The sequence below is a fragment of the Arvicanthis niloticus genome, chromosome 17 (assembly GCF_011762505.2).
Source record: "Arvicanthis niloticus isolate mArvNil1 chromosome 17, mArvNil1.pat.X, whole genome shotgun sequence".
In the NCBI taxonomy this organism is placed as follows: domain Eukaryota; kingdom Metazoa; phylum Chordata; class Mammalia; order Rodentia; family Muridae; genus Arvicanthis; species Arvicanthis niloticus.
This window is the reverse complement of record NC_047674.1, coordinates 16089883-16105529: the sequence shown is the minus strand read 5'-3', so window position 1 is coordinate 16105529 and position 15647 is coordinate 16089883. Positions and strand designations below refer to the sequence as shown.

Genomic DNA, 15647 nt, shown 5'->3' with positions numbered 1-15647 from the left:
GCACCTGTCAGGCTGCCTCACAGGCGGAGAGGACAGATGGAAAAACACATTTCAGGGTCACTATGCCAGTGATTTTCAAAGTGTTGCCTGGGGCCCTGTAAGTAGTATGCAGTCTCAGGCTTCAGTGTCAGGAAGCTGGGCAGGGTAAGGATGGACATTTGGTCAATCTGTGGCAAACAGTTCTCTGATACATACCAGTGTTTGGGAATCCCAGCCTTACTCAGATGTAAGACATGGAGTTCTAAGCATTTGGAGATGTTTCTACTGTGTCCTTGGTGCTGAATATTGAGTAGCTTCTGTTTCGAAGAAATAAAAGAAGATCTGCAGTTCTCCCAAGCCGTCCATGGGCTTGTTGAAAAAAGCCGGAAGAAGTCAACCTCATGTTGGGGTTTTTCACTTGCTGTGGGGAGCCTTGTTTTAACAGATAGAGGTATGGAGGTCCAGAAAAATGTGGTGATACCAGATCCATTGGGCTCTTCTGAATGCATACACACGTGTGACTGACGGGCACCAGTCCCCTGTTCCAGGTAGTTTCCTCACACGCACACTAAGTCCTGCAAACAAACTGCTCATTCCCACAGTCCCTAGGGGTGGTCCTTCATCACGGGTTCCCCAGGAAGGTTGCCAGGTCATAAATGGAGCACAGGCTGCACTCCGCCTGGGGAAGTGGCTTTCTTCGTTAATAGCTTTTAGATGGTGGTCACAGACATAGCTGGTGAAAGTCTCTTCAGCCCCCGGGGAAGGCAGAGAGATCAGGAGGTATCCTTGGCTAGATAGCGTATAGACCAACCTGGGCTACATGAGACCTTGTCTTGAGAAAACTGAAGGTAAATAAAAACTCTTCTGCTAGTAGAGACCAGAGTATGAGGTGATGGCTCCGAAGGCTCTGAGGAACCGGCTGGTGAGATGAAGGAGGCAGTTAAACCTGGACAAATAGCTTTTCAAGAAATGATGAAAGCCAGGTACTGGTAGTCCACACCCCTTGTAGCACAGGCTTTCCCCAAGAGTGGTGCTAGGGGATCAAGTTTAGGTCTCAAGGCCTGTGCAGCAAGCACTTTACCAAAAGAGCTACCCCTGACTTTCAAGAGCAAGTCAGACTACCAAACAGTGGGACACTGGGGGTTAATACACAGCCAGGCCCTGGAATTTCAGTGCACTCTTGGACGTCACAGGGGCTGGTGGAGCTGACCTGCACTTGGAGGCTTTGGGAGGCAACATGTCACCAAAGAGATCAAGACTGCACCTCTCCTTTGTGAAGGATTCCGTGGGTTTTTTTTTTTTTTTTTTTTTTCATCCTTTCCAGGTTAGAACCAGCTCAAGATAGTAACTTTGAAGTTGGGTTGGGTTGGTTCTTGCTTTCCTCTGTGGCCACGTCCTGTCTTTGCTCTTCCCGTGCCCTCACTGTGCTGGCTGCCCTTGGCACCACTCCTGGCCTCCAGCCTGCACCTGTGGGTGGGGGCCCACTAGCCTCTGGCTTGAGTCTGCAGCCGCCTGGCCCTGTGCCTGTTGCGTAAGTAGCCTGGCATGGAACAGGGGCTTGTAAACATCTCTGGAAAGTCAGGAAACAGGTCTTTCAGCTTTGTGGGCCAGAAGGGCTCTGAAGCTGCCCCCAGTGGTTATAGCACAGAAGCCTCAGAGGAAACCTTAGCTGGCGTGTTAGTTTATCCAGTGAGACATCAGTGGAAGGAGACTTCGACGTGAATGTCATGGAATGCCCACCTCCTGAAATACTCGTCTTTTGATTCATTCCACCCCATCCCCCAACTGTTTAAAAACATATAAGCGTCTGTGGCAGATGACCATGTTGGGTTCAGCCTACAGGCCATGGTTTGGCTCTGACGTAGAGAAAGGATTCATTTATTTCTGTCTTGTGTATTTGTTCTGGAACCACACTACTTGCCATGGGATGCAGGTAGGAGACTTGTATCCATCGATGTCTACTGGAGCCCCATCTTGGGGTGCTAAGACAGAATTCAGAACTTGTGTATTGGCTGGATTAGAGAGCCGGGCAAGGCCCTTCCTGAAGACTTGTAGCAAGTGAGGTGGGTGTGAGAACATTAGCTGTCTCAAGTCTGTCTCCCTCAGCAGCATCCAGAATGGCAGGCCCCTGAGACCCTCTTTCCATGTTTTGCTTGTGAGAATACTGGGTGTGGTGGATTAGTTGATAGACAGTTTTAATGGCGGACCACAAGGCACTGGGTAGCACAAACAACAGAAATTAGTGTTCCTAGAGTCCGGCATGTGTGTAGAGGCAGAGTGGGCTCCCTCAGGGGCCACCTTAAGGGGCTGGGCCTGGGACAGCTGATGTCAGCTGGAGGCCATTGGCCATTGCCAGCCTCACATCCATTTGTTGCTATGAATACAAGGCCTCTCCACATTTTCCATTTCAGCAAATCATCCTGTCATACTGCGTTAGGGCCTTAATCTCATTTTTCCTCCTGAGAGATTCTCTCTGCAGATGGAGTCACATTCTGAGATACTGCAGCCTGTGGGGAGGTCATCTAAGAGTGTGGAAACAGAGGGACTTGCTAGTCATTCTGGAGTGGGGGGTGTGGACAGTTCTGTCTCTCTGTTGCTTACTGTTTGAATCTGGTGGGATGGTGGCCATAAGCCTTTGCTCAGCCTTCCAGCACTCAGCTAGGGTCAAGCTCTGAAATTTTATGTCCTCTGGGCCCATGGGAGATGACCAGAGTGATATGCGCACCTTCTTGTTGGGCAGTGGGAGAAGATTCTGGCGCTTTGAGACTCCTGAAAGCACATTGATGTCATCTTGGCAGTGGGGTTTATAGGGGGTTACCAACATCCTTTCCAGTGATGGCATTGGTGTTTCTTGAAGCAGATGTTGAGATGTAGACACCTTCAGAGTTTACAGTGACTCGGTCTGTTCACATTCATTCACATGGCTATCTTTGATGTCGTGACAGCTGATGGGTCCTGGCTCCCTAGTCTTTGCACAGCCATTTCTTTCGTTGCGCAGAGACCTTGGGTCTCCAGAGAGTTAGAGCAGGAGGAAGAGATATGAACAGTGACCTCTGCTCCTGTCTGCTGGGCATCGCGGCATAGTACCCTCCAGCCACCTCTCCCTCCCATTTCCCCAGTACTGGAATGGCAGGTCGTTAGTGGGCCACCTGTGTCAGCCTGGTTCTGCCACGCTCAGAGTCTCTATCCCCTTTTGCCATGAACTTCTTGACTGTGAAGTTCTATAAAGTACTCTGACATGGATTACCCAGTACTTTGGAGTCTTTTGACTTCAAGCTGGCTCTTCTCCAGCAAGCCAAACAGCTAGACAGACCATGGTGCCCTGGGTGATTCTTACCATTGGTTTCCTTTGGGACTGAGGTCTCTCTTGTTGATGAACATTTCTTCTTATGTTGTCCCAGCCTTTCTGGTAACATACATCAAGCTGAGTGATGTTTTTCTGGTGCCCATGATGTCAAACACTGCCTTTATGTTTACAAAGCCCATCTGTTTCAAGTGGCATTTCCTGGGGCACTTTGGTAGGGCAACTTTCTCTGCTTTCCACCTTTTGGTACATCTGGGATTTCTATTTCCATCGAACCAGAAGTGAAGCCCTGTGGGTATATGTTCCGTAAATATAGGGACAGTGACATGGGTGCTGGTTTGTGAAGGTATGGGGCACGGATATGAGTCTATGTACATGACAGCTGTTGCATGTAGAGTGTCATTTGAGGTAGGAAGGTGTCCAGAATGGCCTCTTCTCCTCCTACGCTGCCCAGGGCAGCATTTCTATAAATGTGCACAACAATATAACCACCCTACTTCTCAAAAGTTGACCTGGGGTAGATGGTGCTGGGAACAGAACGCAAGCCTTTAGCCCCACTATATCTTACATGGTGCATGGTGATCAAGTCTGCCCTTGCTGGTGGTCGTTCTGTGGCTGTCTCACTGCGTCACCAAGATACCTGAGGTATATCAGGAGGGGACCACACTGCTCCATTAGGCTGGAATCTGCCTGGGTTTGGCTGCTGCTCTGACAATATCCAGGGGCTGGAGCAGAGGTAGTTCAGAGGTGGTTGCTGTGCTTCTTTCTTCCAACAGTGCAGCCCTGGGAGGCCTGCAGTGAGGGATCAGCTGTCTGTCTATCCCTACCCGGACTTCTGCAAAGACTTACAACAGAGCCCACTCTCAGAATCTTCTCATGCTGCCCTTTCTGTCTCCTAGGGCATCCCTCTTCTGTTGGACGGAAGGTCAGGTCTTGGAGTTCTTCCTCTAACATCAGGTCACCATCCCCCAGCAGGTAAGCAGGCCCTGGATAAGGTTGCTCCCTTTAACCTCCACTCAGTAGCAGCGTTTGGTGCCTGAGATGCACAGGCCAGTAAGTGCATGTCGGGGTTAGAGAGGAGGGAAGGCTTCCAGCACACAAAGACTCAACCGAAGCAAGGAGAAATAGCTTTTAGAAGCTTTTGGTGACCTCTGTCCTTTCTCAGACACCAACCACCACCAGCATCTCCCTTAATAACCCCCTCCCCCATCTCCTCCAGTTCACAGTGTGCCCAGCTGGCAAGGGTCAGTTGCCTGAAGCTGCCACCTGTGTGTTTCCGGGATGGCCATGTTCCTGTTTACTTTCTGAGAATTCCTATTCATGTCCTATGGACAAACCAGCCCCACAGCTTGCTGTCTCTGGTGACAGCATGGGGCAGGGCCAGTGGCCTGTCCTGCCTTTGCACAAAGGAGCTGTTATTCTAACACGAGTTTCCCAAGTCCAGTGATAAGCAGTTGGTTTCCATTGGCCCTGAGGTTATAGATCACACACACACACACACACACACACACACACACACACACGCACACCCATTCCAGGAGTGTCAGGAGGAAGGACTGGACCAGAGAATTAGTGGGTACTTGGTGTTGTGTTCTTGGATTAGTTTCTGACCTTTTCCGTCTGGCTGCCAGTAGGGCCAACTGTTATTGTCCCCAGTAAAGTCAGTGGGGGAGGAATTTCCACTTGATATGGTGGCACCTTGTGTCTTTCCTTGCCTGATGGAATACATTGACTACCACTAAGCACAAGGCTCCTGCTCTGGAGGCTAAAAAGAGAGTTTGAGGACCAGCTGTTGGGCCATGTCATCTTCTGTTCTGGAATATATATGCATTGAAATAAAGCCCATCCCGGCTACGAGAGTCATTTGGGCATTTTCTTTAAATCCACGGTGCCCTCTGTGAAGCCAAGAAAGCTGCTTGGTATTTGTTTCTTTGTCCCTGCCAATCCCTTTTGTCTTTATCTGCGTTCGAGTCCACATGTGCACCAGGGTAGGGAGAGTGCCTGGGTGTCCTGGGATACCGAAGAAAAGCATGCAGGAGCTATCAGTCCCGGGGGTGGGGGGTCATTGTTCAGGCTCCTGAGGTCTGAGGGTTTAATGCCCAGGAAGTGGCCAACAGCAGGCCTTTCCCTTATAAGTGCAGTTCCTTGCCCTGTAGATGTTGAGATGCTGATGTTTGGCTTGATCCACATTCCTCACATTCTTTTGGCCTGGCCTTGGCCAGAGGTGGGACTAGGGTGCTGAAATTACTATCAGTTCCTGTGGGTTGATTCTCTCTGGATGAATGCAGGGGCTTCCAGAGGGTTGTGCAGCAGGAAATGAGGCAGGGGACCCTTTTTAGACTCAACTGCTCTTGGCTATGGGGTAGAGGCTGGTTGAGCAGGCCCCATTCTGATCCCTGTTGGAGGAGACTAAAGGGCGACTGCTCTTTGACCCCAGCACTTTCCTGGGTGGTATTTGTGTGGTTTGCTTTTTCTGGCACTCTGCCAGATGCACAGGGCCAGTGAAACGTCAGGGGAGAGGAAATAGACGGTGCCCTGGGGTGGCTTTGCCATCTCAAATGAGCTGGTGGGCCTTGGTGTCACCTACCTGGGAACTCAGTGCCGTGAGGCAGGCTCTGTGTGATCACCCCGAAGTGATACATCTTCGAGTGCAGTTCAGGTACTACATGCCAGTCATCACAGCACTCAGAAAGCCCAGCACCCAGCACTTGATGGCTGTGATACATTGTGGCCAGTTTCTGTGATTTTTTTTTTTTTTTTTTTGGTCCCAGGAAAACAAGTGTCCCATGTTCTCCGTCTTTATATTCATAGCCCAATTGGCCCCTCTGTCATTGTGATAGAGAGCTTCCCGGGGTTTCTGTACCCAGGGTTCTGTGCTGGTGGCCATTTCTGTTGTTTACCTGGAAAACCTGCTATGTAGGTTCAAACACAGCCTGCTTCTGATCCCACTTTGCTCCAATTGGAAATATTTTGCCCCATGACCATGCATATGGCTGCTCAAAATGATGGGTGCAGTGGTCGAGTCATTTTGAGACCAGTATGACCAGTCCATGCACCTTTAATACAGTCTAGGGGTCTTGCCTGATAGGTTTGTTTTCTCTGCCAATTAAAGAATTAAAAGGCAGGAAAAATCTTAAGTGCCACAGGTCTGCAAACATTGTAGAAACACAGCAAACAGGAACCGAGAGTCAGCAGCTGGAGGAAGGGCTTGAGGGGGTTAGAAACACTGGCACGCAGTAGGCACGCGGAAGGCACACAGAGAAAAAAGCCCTCTGTCTGCAAAGCAGAGGAGTCAAGTCTCTTTAGGGTTGTTGGTTTTAAGTCTCTGAAGTTTTCCTTCCCCTGATTTAGGGTTAGTTAGTTTGAAGACAGATGTGAAGGCTGGTGGGCCCACAGCTATGTGTGACTTGTCCTGCTCTAGCTTTGAACTTGCAGAGCCGCACCAACAGCAAGGAGCCCGCCTTTGGGAGACAGAAGCCTATGGGACATTTGTTATAGGCTACTGGGCTTTTGTCTCTAGTCTGGAGGGTGATTTGACACCTTTATTACCTAGCCATGTGCCCGCCCCTCTCCCCAGTCTGTCTACCAGGGAGTCTGTCTAACTCCTAGTCTCTCACCTAAGACAGTTAGGAGCTCAGCCCAGCAGCTTAGAACTGGTAGGGAGCCTGAGGTCATGGAAAGCCTGAGCTCTCTGTCCTGTGTGTCCCATAGCCCCACCCCACCTTGCCCCTCTGAGGCCCCCACTATGTTCCACACCTGAGTGTGGCTCCAGCCCCCCCCCCCCCAGCCTTGATGATCACCCGCTCCTTTTCAAATTTCAATTTCCTTATGCTCCGGGGCTCTCTGTGTGCCCTGCCCATTTTACAGATGGGAAAATAAGCCTCTGAGAGGGCCTCATTCAGGCTTAGCCCAGAGGGTTAGTATGAAATAGCAAAGTCCAGGTCTAGAATTCCACCAGGTTTGTGTGCCCTCCAGGCTACCTTGACTCACTTCTTAGCCTGTACCTGGGAGGCCACAGGAGCCATTGGGCATGTGCCAGATCCCTGATCCCTTCACTGACCTGTATGGAGAACCAGAAGGGAGCCACAAAGTAGAAATTAACAGATGAAGTTAATATTGGGATGGTGAGTGTCTTTAGAAATCAAATATATACTTTTAAGACATTATATGGTCTAAAAGGAGGGTTTCATCAATCTATGGTGGTTGGCCTTGTTGACTTTTTCTTTAGGGGCCCAGCTGAAACCACTCTGTGCAGCTGCCTCCTGCCTGGACATTGTGGAGAGTCACTAACAAAGTTTGACCCTGTATTATACCTTGTACCTTGAATGCCTCTTAGGAGACCCATGTGTTGAAGGTTTGACTCTCAGCCTGGGGTACCACTGCGGGGTGGTGATAGGACCCTTAGGAGGTGTGGCTTTATGGGACGAAGTTATGGGTTCACTACTGAGCTGTGAATTGGGATCAGGACACAGGACAGGAGATAGTGGCTCTCAGACAGAGTCATAATAACCAATGCTCACAGCCTGACCAGCGTGGACTCCTCAGCCGGCTCAGACCATCTCCAACAGGCTGTTGTTCTTGGTGTCTTCCAAAACCTCTGCCCTGAAATAGCCACAAAATCTGCATCTTCAGTCAGTAAAGGACTTCTCCGAAGGTGGTCGAGATCAGCAGCAGTGGGGGGTTGGGGGGGGCTGGGGAGGCTGGAGAGAGAAAGGAGCCTAAGCCACTCGAGGTCTATAAGAGGCTGCCCACCATGACAGTCTTTTCAACCTCCTTCAAGCAGGTGTGCCCTGGGGACAGGGAAAACATTCTTGGCATACTTGAGTCTCTGGGGGGCAGTGGGTTGTAGAGGAAGAAAAATTCCAGTGTTGTTTATATTAAGGGCTTTAGAATGTCTTGATGAAACATACTTGGACTTGGAAGACCCTTCCAGGCCATTGAGAGACACTCTCATTCCCAGGCTCCAAGCCTGGAGTTCCCTGTCAGCTCCATGTTTAAAGCAGACGGAGCAGACTGACATTTAGGCAAAGCACATGGACCGTACGTATGCACAGCTCACCTGGGAGCCACAGGGTGGATGATGAGACCCAGGACCCCTTCAGACTATCCAGGCTGTGCTTCCGTGCTGCGATGACTATAACCTACATCCTCCAGCATCCTCCACTGCAGCCCTGAGTGACTCCTAGTACCCCAAACAGGGCGAATGCAGGCTGCTTCTTACACTGCATTCCTGAGGGTGTGACCGTGAAGAAAAACCGTACCTGTCTTGTAGAGACCATATTTTAAAGATTTGTTTCACTTTTACCTGTGTTTGGATATATACAAGCCTGAGTACGAACAGGTGCCCTTGGGTGACAGAAGAGGGTGCTGGGTCCCTCCTGGAGCTGAAGCTACAAGAGATCATGAACTACCCCACTTGTGTGTTGGACACTGAACTCGGCTCTTAAGGGCTCCTACGCTCTGTCTAGCCCCTGCCAAATAACATTTTATTTATTCTCTGAGAACTTCATGTGTGTCTATACTGTATCTTGATGGCATCTGCTCTGTCCAGTTCCCCTTGGGCCACCACTACCACATCTTTTTGTCGACTCCATGGCCTCTTCTTTTTTTGTAACCAACTGAGTCCCCTAGGTCTGTGCACACCCATGTGAGACCAGCCCCTGGGGCATGTCCCCCATACCAGGAGAGGTAACCTCAACTTGGTACCTGAGCATGAGAGTGCTAAGTGAGACCGGAGCAGCATTTTATAGCATGGCTCTGCACCCTCCTACTTGTACGTTCCTTCTGGCCTTCTCTTTCCTGATGATTCCCCGGAGCTTGGGAAGACTGATAGAGATTCCCCATCCATGGCTGAATTATCACAATCTGTTATTCCCAGCATGTTGGCCAGTCATGAGTCTCCGAATTAACCCCTGACCTAGATACAGTTTTTTGTCTAAACAACCTGGATGAGGGAGCTTGGTAAGGAGGATGGATTGTGTTTATTTGTTTAGACCGGGCCTCACATAGTCCAGGTTTGCTCTGACTGGCTATGTAGCCAAGGACGATTTTGGGCTCCTGAGTCTCATCCCTCCATCTCTGGAGTGCTGGGTTTATAGGCATGGACACCATGACTGTTACACAGAGCTAGGGACTGATGATTGAACCCAGAGCTTTGTGCATGCTGAGAAAATTCTCTCCCACCTGAGCTACATATTTAGCCCTGTATTTCATTCTTGAATTATTAAAATTATCTATGCAAAGAAATGTATAACTGTTCTTCTCAAAGCTGGGTGTGATGGCCCATTACCTTGGTGACAGAGGCAGGAGGATCTCTGCCAGTTCAGGCCAGGTAGGGTACCTGTATGCACACATAGTAAGACTCTCAAAAACAAAACAAACAATTGTCTTCTAAGTACAGACAAATTTTTTTTGTTCTAGCCACAATAGCATTTGCATAAATTAATGTGGATTTACATAGATTAATTTAGTATTTGCATAGACTAGTTTCCTTGGGCATTCCTTTCCCCATCAGTAAACAGGAATCCTGAGTCTCAAGGACTACAAGGGAATCGAATGTGTGCTCAGACTTGATGGAGAAGGAAGGGTCTGGGCAACTGGAAAGATCCAAGAGTCTTAACACAACAGGGCCTGGGAACCAGACCTTGGGAAGTGAGGCTGCCCTTCAGGATTGCAGAGTCACATGGTCGCCCTTGTCTGTGCATCCTGCCCTGTCACCAGGTCTCTGCTTCTCCCTCTAGGAGCACCTGACCCAGGGATGGCTGCCAGCCCTTGAATAGCAATTCTTTGTGGGACATGGCCCTGGCCTCTTGGGATTTCTTAGTTTGCCGAGGAAGATGCCGGGGCTTGTGAGTAAGAGACAGATTGGACCTTGCTCCTGCAGTGTGCTCTGTTGTTTTGGTGTGTGGCAGACAGCTGTGAGGCTCCTTTTTCCCTTGGGCAGAGACAGGTCCTGGAGCCTGGTGTGGGATGTGCTGAAAGGGCCATAGGACCGAACAGACTGCACTAGGCAGTGGAAGAAGCAGAGATTTGAAGGTTGGTGGCTTGTCCGAAGCCTCATCGATGGGTCACCTATCCTGTCCCTATCTGATGCCCTGCCAGGGATGCCAGCAGCCCTGGACTGTGTACTCAGTGAACACATCTTGGGTTCTTTCCTGCTCCTTTGACATGGCCCACACTTGGTCCACACAGAGAACATGCGGTGTATACTGGGCTCAGGAACCCCTCATGTGGTTCAGAGGGTTCAAAACACCTGTCGTTCCTGCAAACCTTCACAGTAGTTCCATTTTCTACATACCTTTACTAGATGTTTTTTTTTTTTTTAAAGTGTGTGTGTGCGCGCGCGCGTGTGCACACATGTTTGCCTGCATGTGTGTCTGTGCACTGCCCGTGTGGCCAAAAGAAGGTGTCAAACAGATCTTTTTGGATGGGAGTCACAGATGGTTATGAGCTGCTGTGTGGTACTGGAAACTAAACTTGGGTCCTCAGGAAGAGCTCTTAGCTACTGAGCCATCAGCCACTGCTACCAGATTCTTGAAGGATTGCCTGTAAAAATAGCTGATAGCCTGGCCTTAGAAGAAGGCCCTTGGAACGTATCTGACCATAAGCCGGTCCTCACAAAGGAATTGAATGTCTCTCAGAAGCCACCAACAGAAGCTGTTGTCAAACCTGTGTCCTTGATAGATTTTTATTTCTTTGGCATTTGAAAGGGCGTATGTTAATGTGCTCGCTTTTGGAACCACCTGCCTTGTGAAATCCCCGTGGGTGCTATTGAACTTGGTTGAAATTGGAATGTGGAGGTGCTTTCCAATGACTAACACAGGCCCGGCTACTTACTAGAATATGGTTCCTGGTCAGGTTATAGACAGAGGGTACTCCTAAGATGAATGAACTCTTGGTGCTGAGGTGTGAGGTGCTGGCGTGGACTTGTGAGGGGACTTGTGAAAGAGGTAGGTTAATTGTTTTGTTTTTCTGAGACAGAGTTTCTCTGTGTAGCCCTGGCTGTCCTGGAACTCACTCTGTAGACCCTCAAAACTCAGAGATCCACTTGCCTCCGTCTCCCCAACGCTGAGATTAAAGGTGTATACCACCAGTGCCCCTAGGAGGTGGGTTTCAAGTGATGTTCTTTCTGATTTTTGACAAGGGGACTGTGGGAAGACAGCCCAGATTTTGTTAAGCATTGGTAAAGTCCTCTGTGTTGGTTTGTGAGTAAGCTTGCACCATGCTTAACAGTGTGCCAAGCTCCAGTCTCTCTTCATCTTCTCAGGGCCAGGTGCCCTGGGCTAAGCATTCATTCAAGCTTTGCTTCTCCAGAGGAGGAACTTGTGCCTCCAAGTTGAACATCTTTAAATAAAGGCCAGCTGCTGGGAGAGATCCACCCAGACTGGGTCATCTGAGCTCAGCACCATTAGCCAGGATCCCCCAAATATCCATGAGCTCAGATGTTGCAAAGCCAGAGAAGGTTCCAAAGTGGCCCAGCACAAGAAGAAATTGTCTGGCCGTAGCAGAATGCTGGGAGGCTGTGCAGGAGCCACTGGCTCTGGGGGAATGATGAGCTCCTGACTCCTGTGTGGCTTTGATCTCTTGGTTTCAGGAGAGCTTGGCATCCTCTGCAGGGTAGTCTGCATACAAGTCACTATGGAGTCCTTGACCCAACCTGGGATGCTGGGTTTCAGTGGATTGTATAACTTGGCCTTACTCCAAATAACTCCTGGAAGTTCTTTAGGTATTTATTCTGCATGAGTGGTTTTTCAAACTGAGTACCCCAGGGGTCTTTTGGACAGGACACCCACCTCCCTGTGGACAGTCCATCCCTGCTGTGTGGACCTGGTCTGTCTTCCATTCTTCTTCAGAGCAGACTGGGAGGTGGTCCAGGAAGCATCCAGTGGCTAAGGGTGACACCTGTCTTACAGTGGGTGACAAGATGCCAGAGGCTGCCCCTCTTAAATGTCTGTATCCAAGTGGCTCTAGGGCCAGACTCCAGTCCTTCTCTCAGCTAGGGTCAGGGTTTGCTCAGCCAGTTTGAGTTGGTTTTAAAGGATCCTGAAAGCATACACAAAAGCTTTAGGAATCTGTCCCTGTTCATGGTGTGTTACTCCAGGGACAACACCAGGTACTATGGCTCTCAGCACCTGGAACCAGCCACCGTTTTCTGGTGACACGCTGGGGAAGCTTGCCGAGACCTCCCCTGTCCTGCCTCTTCTCTTGGTAGGGCCTGCCTCTGTATCTGGACACAGGTTTTCTTTTTGCCCATCTGTGCCTTAATCCCGAGAGCAGAAGCATGTTTTCACTGTACACATTTCTCGGAACAAGCGACTTTTAAGATGGTTTGTCTCATGGGTAAACTTACAGACTGACAGTCTTCAGTTAGGCATGTCACTAACCCATCACAGTCCTGGTGGCCCTGGACCTTCCAAGAGTGACTTTGTTAAAAGTAATGGTCAGTGTAGTCACACAGTAACCACTGCCAAGGTTTCTCTCCAACCGTCTTATATACATTCCTGAAGGCGATGGATGAGGTAGGCACTCTGTCAGGATCATGTTTTGTCTGATGATTTCCATCTCTGGTCGTCTAATTTAGGATTTCTTCAGCTCCATGGTCTGCTTGTCCAGACTCACTCCATCATGAGCTGTTAAGTTTATCGTGTTAGGATGGTTCACTCGTGTTTCAGGACAACCTAAGTCAAAGAACAGTCTCAAATGTTCTACAACAGTCTGCGACTTTCGGTGAGTGGAGTGTCCCACTAAGCATGACTTTTAAAGATTCATGTATACTGTGGCATGCACAAGCATTCTGCTGCTTTCTACAGCTGTATGATAATTCTGTCTTGTTGGTCTGTTCATCCTCATTGGTCCTGGGGTCGTTTTCACCTCTTGGTGGTTGAGAATGATGTGTGGAGTGAGTTGTTTCATTTGATTTTTTTTTTTTTTTTTGGTTTTGGTTTTGGTTTTTCAAGACAGGGTTTCTCTGTGTTGTCCTGGAACTCACTCTGTAGACCAGGCTGGCCTCGAACTCAGAAATCCGCCTGCCTCTGCCTCCCAAGTGCTGGGATTAAAGGCGTGCGCCACCACCGCCCGGCTCATTTGATTTTTTTAGAGCTGACTTCTCGTGTCCAAGTCTTGGACATGAGACCTTGGAGACCGTCAGCCATTGTTCCCCATTCCTCCCCCATGCCTGGCCCCAGTCTAGCACGAATCCCTAAGCCCCAAGGCTTGGTTTGCTCTGGAATTCCAGTTGTGACCTAGGTGGGTCAGTCACACATTCTTGTCCCCAGTGTAGTGTGTATATCACAGTAGTGTCCAGCAGCCATGTCCTAGTGAGCTCCAGGTGTGTCAGGACAACCCAAGGCCAGGTGTGCAGTCCAGGGGTGAATCACAGGAAGCTTTGTAAAGGAAACAGCTTCCTGGACATCCTCTGAGCTGCAGCATCTGAGTCTGCCCTGGTAACCTTGCGGCTTCTCTGTGGGTCCATTTGAAAAGACTGCATCCCAAGCTGCTGAGCCTCTCTGTTCAGTGGGTAGGGGCAAGAAGTGAGGGAGGAAAGAACCTTTACAGCCACACCTAGGGCTACCCGGGTTCCTGTCCTGAGGGATCCTTGTCTCCTGTAGCCACTTCCCCTTTTCCCTGTCCCCTCGGTTCCTCCCCCATAGCTCCCTCACTCTACCCACAACTTGAAACAATGTTTCTTTCCTGTTGGACCTTGAACAGTGGCTGTTCTTGTCATTGCTGAGTGAAGTCGTCCGAGGTGGGGCAGGGAGCCTGCATCCTGAATCCTTTTGCCACCCTGGCTTCCACAGCAGGCTAGACCAGCCTTCTGCCTAAGCTTTGAAGCTTCAAAAGTTGATTCATACCTTCTTACAGAGAGGGAGGAAAGAAGGCAAGTGTGTTATAAGGCAAATGATTAGCCAGACTCTGACATGGCCAACGTAGGTCATGCCTGACTGGGTCCTCTCATGCCAGGCACCTGACGGCTTCCATTGTCTGGATCCCATTGTCTGTCCAGTCTGTGCTCCTGGCCATAGAGGCGCCTCTGGTGGGTGAGAAGCAGCTTTTAGCTCCTGCAGCTGTCAACTCCAGCCCTTCTGGCTCCATTGTTAATCCTAACTGTAGCCACCTGTCCTGATCTTGGTGCTGGGCAGACTGGTGCCTTGGAAAGCTGAATGTGGTACTGCCTTTGTGCCCAGAGCATGTGTTACCACCATCCTCTCCTGTTCATAGGACAGAAGAGAAAAGGGAGGCCTAGGGCAGACAGCTGGGCAGCCCGGTGTCCTGCCTCACCTCCAGCAGTGCAAGTGGCTACTTTCAGGAACTCTTCTGGTGGCTTGCTTCCCAACTGTGACCCAGTGAGGAGACAGGCTGGACCAGGATGAACACAGGCCTTTGAATTCTTGAAGGCAAGCTGGAAAAGGAAGTGACCAAGGAAAGATGAACTGTCCCCAGCAAGAGGGAGCAGAAGGAGGTCACTGTGTAGCTAGGAGGTCATGTGGGTCCTAGAAGGGGCATTTGGAAGATATTCTTCAACTGTCCCTGGCCCTCCTCTCTGGCCTCATGAGGCCTGAGTTGGGTGCTTGGTCCAGAAAGGCAGGAAAGAGGATGTTTGTGAGCCTAGAGGAAGGAGATTTTTCAGTCAGTCTGGTAGACTGCAGGGCTGGGCCAGCCAGCCAATGGGAGGAAAAGAGGCTTGCTGCTGTGGGAGCTGACGGGCTTCCAGATCCCGCAAGGGCCCAAAAGAAGGGTCAGAAGCAGCCAGTGAGAGGTCTGAGAGGACCATACGGTCATAAAGCCGAGGACAGAGAAGCACCTGGCAGAGAGGCCAAGCCACTGTTTGTGTTGCTTCTTTAATGGCTGCGTCTCCACTGGACCCAGTACCACTTCTCTTGTGTATAGCCCTCTTCCTTAGGCACCTTAAAGCTGTAGGCAGAGAAGCTTCGAGAAACTGTCCTGTGCCCTCTGGCTCTAGGTCATCCTGGCCTTAGTGCCAAGAACCTCTCCCCTTGTTCTTTCCATAAGAGTTGTAAGAAAACAAGTCTGGATTGCCAGAAGGCCCCGGGCCTAGCTGGGCCCATTGTCCCATGAAAACCTGTCTGATAGGTTGCCCATTTGCCCATCACTTACCTCGATTGGGTTCCAGCCAGTGGCAGAGGCTCCCCTGAACAGCAGGCAAGTTGCCACAGGGATCACTCTGTGCCATGACTCCAAGGGGAGGAGATAAAGCAGGAAGGTGCCTATCTCTCCACCAAGTGTTCTGTTAGTGCTGATGACCGCCACATACCTCCTTCACCCAGTGAGGTAGGTTCGAGGTGACCAGGGACAGTTGGAGGGACCAGCTTGCATTTATCTTCCAGGACTGGAAGCCAGCTGGTTT

The 15647-nt window shown here is 50.1% G+C and overlaps 1 protein-coding gene across 3 annotated transcripts in view; it reads left to right on the top strand.

Moving 5' to 3' along the window:
- The window catches only part of Sh3bp4 (SH3 domain binding protein 4), an 81154-nt gene that overhangs the window by 28564 nt on the left and 36943 nt on the right, over positions 1–15647 (top strand). For 2 of the 3 annotated variants that reach the window (XM_034521502.2, XM_076914830.1), the window contains exon 2: positions 4183–4258. The exons of the other annotated variant lie outside the window; for it this stretch is intronic. The gene's annotated coding sequence lies outside the window, so the exon portion shown is untranslated. The remainder of the gene's footprint in view (positions 1–4182; positions 4259–15647) is intronic. 3 annotated transcript variants of the gene reach the window in all.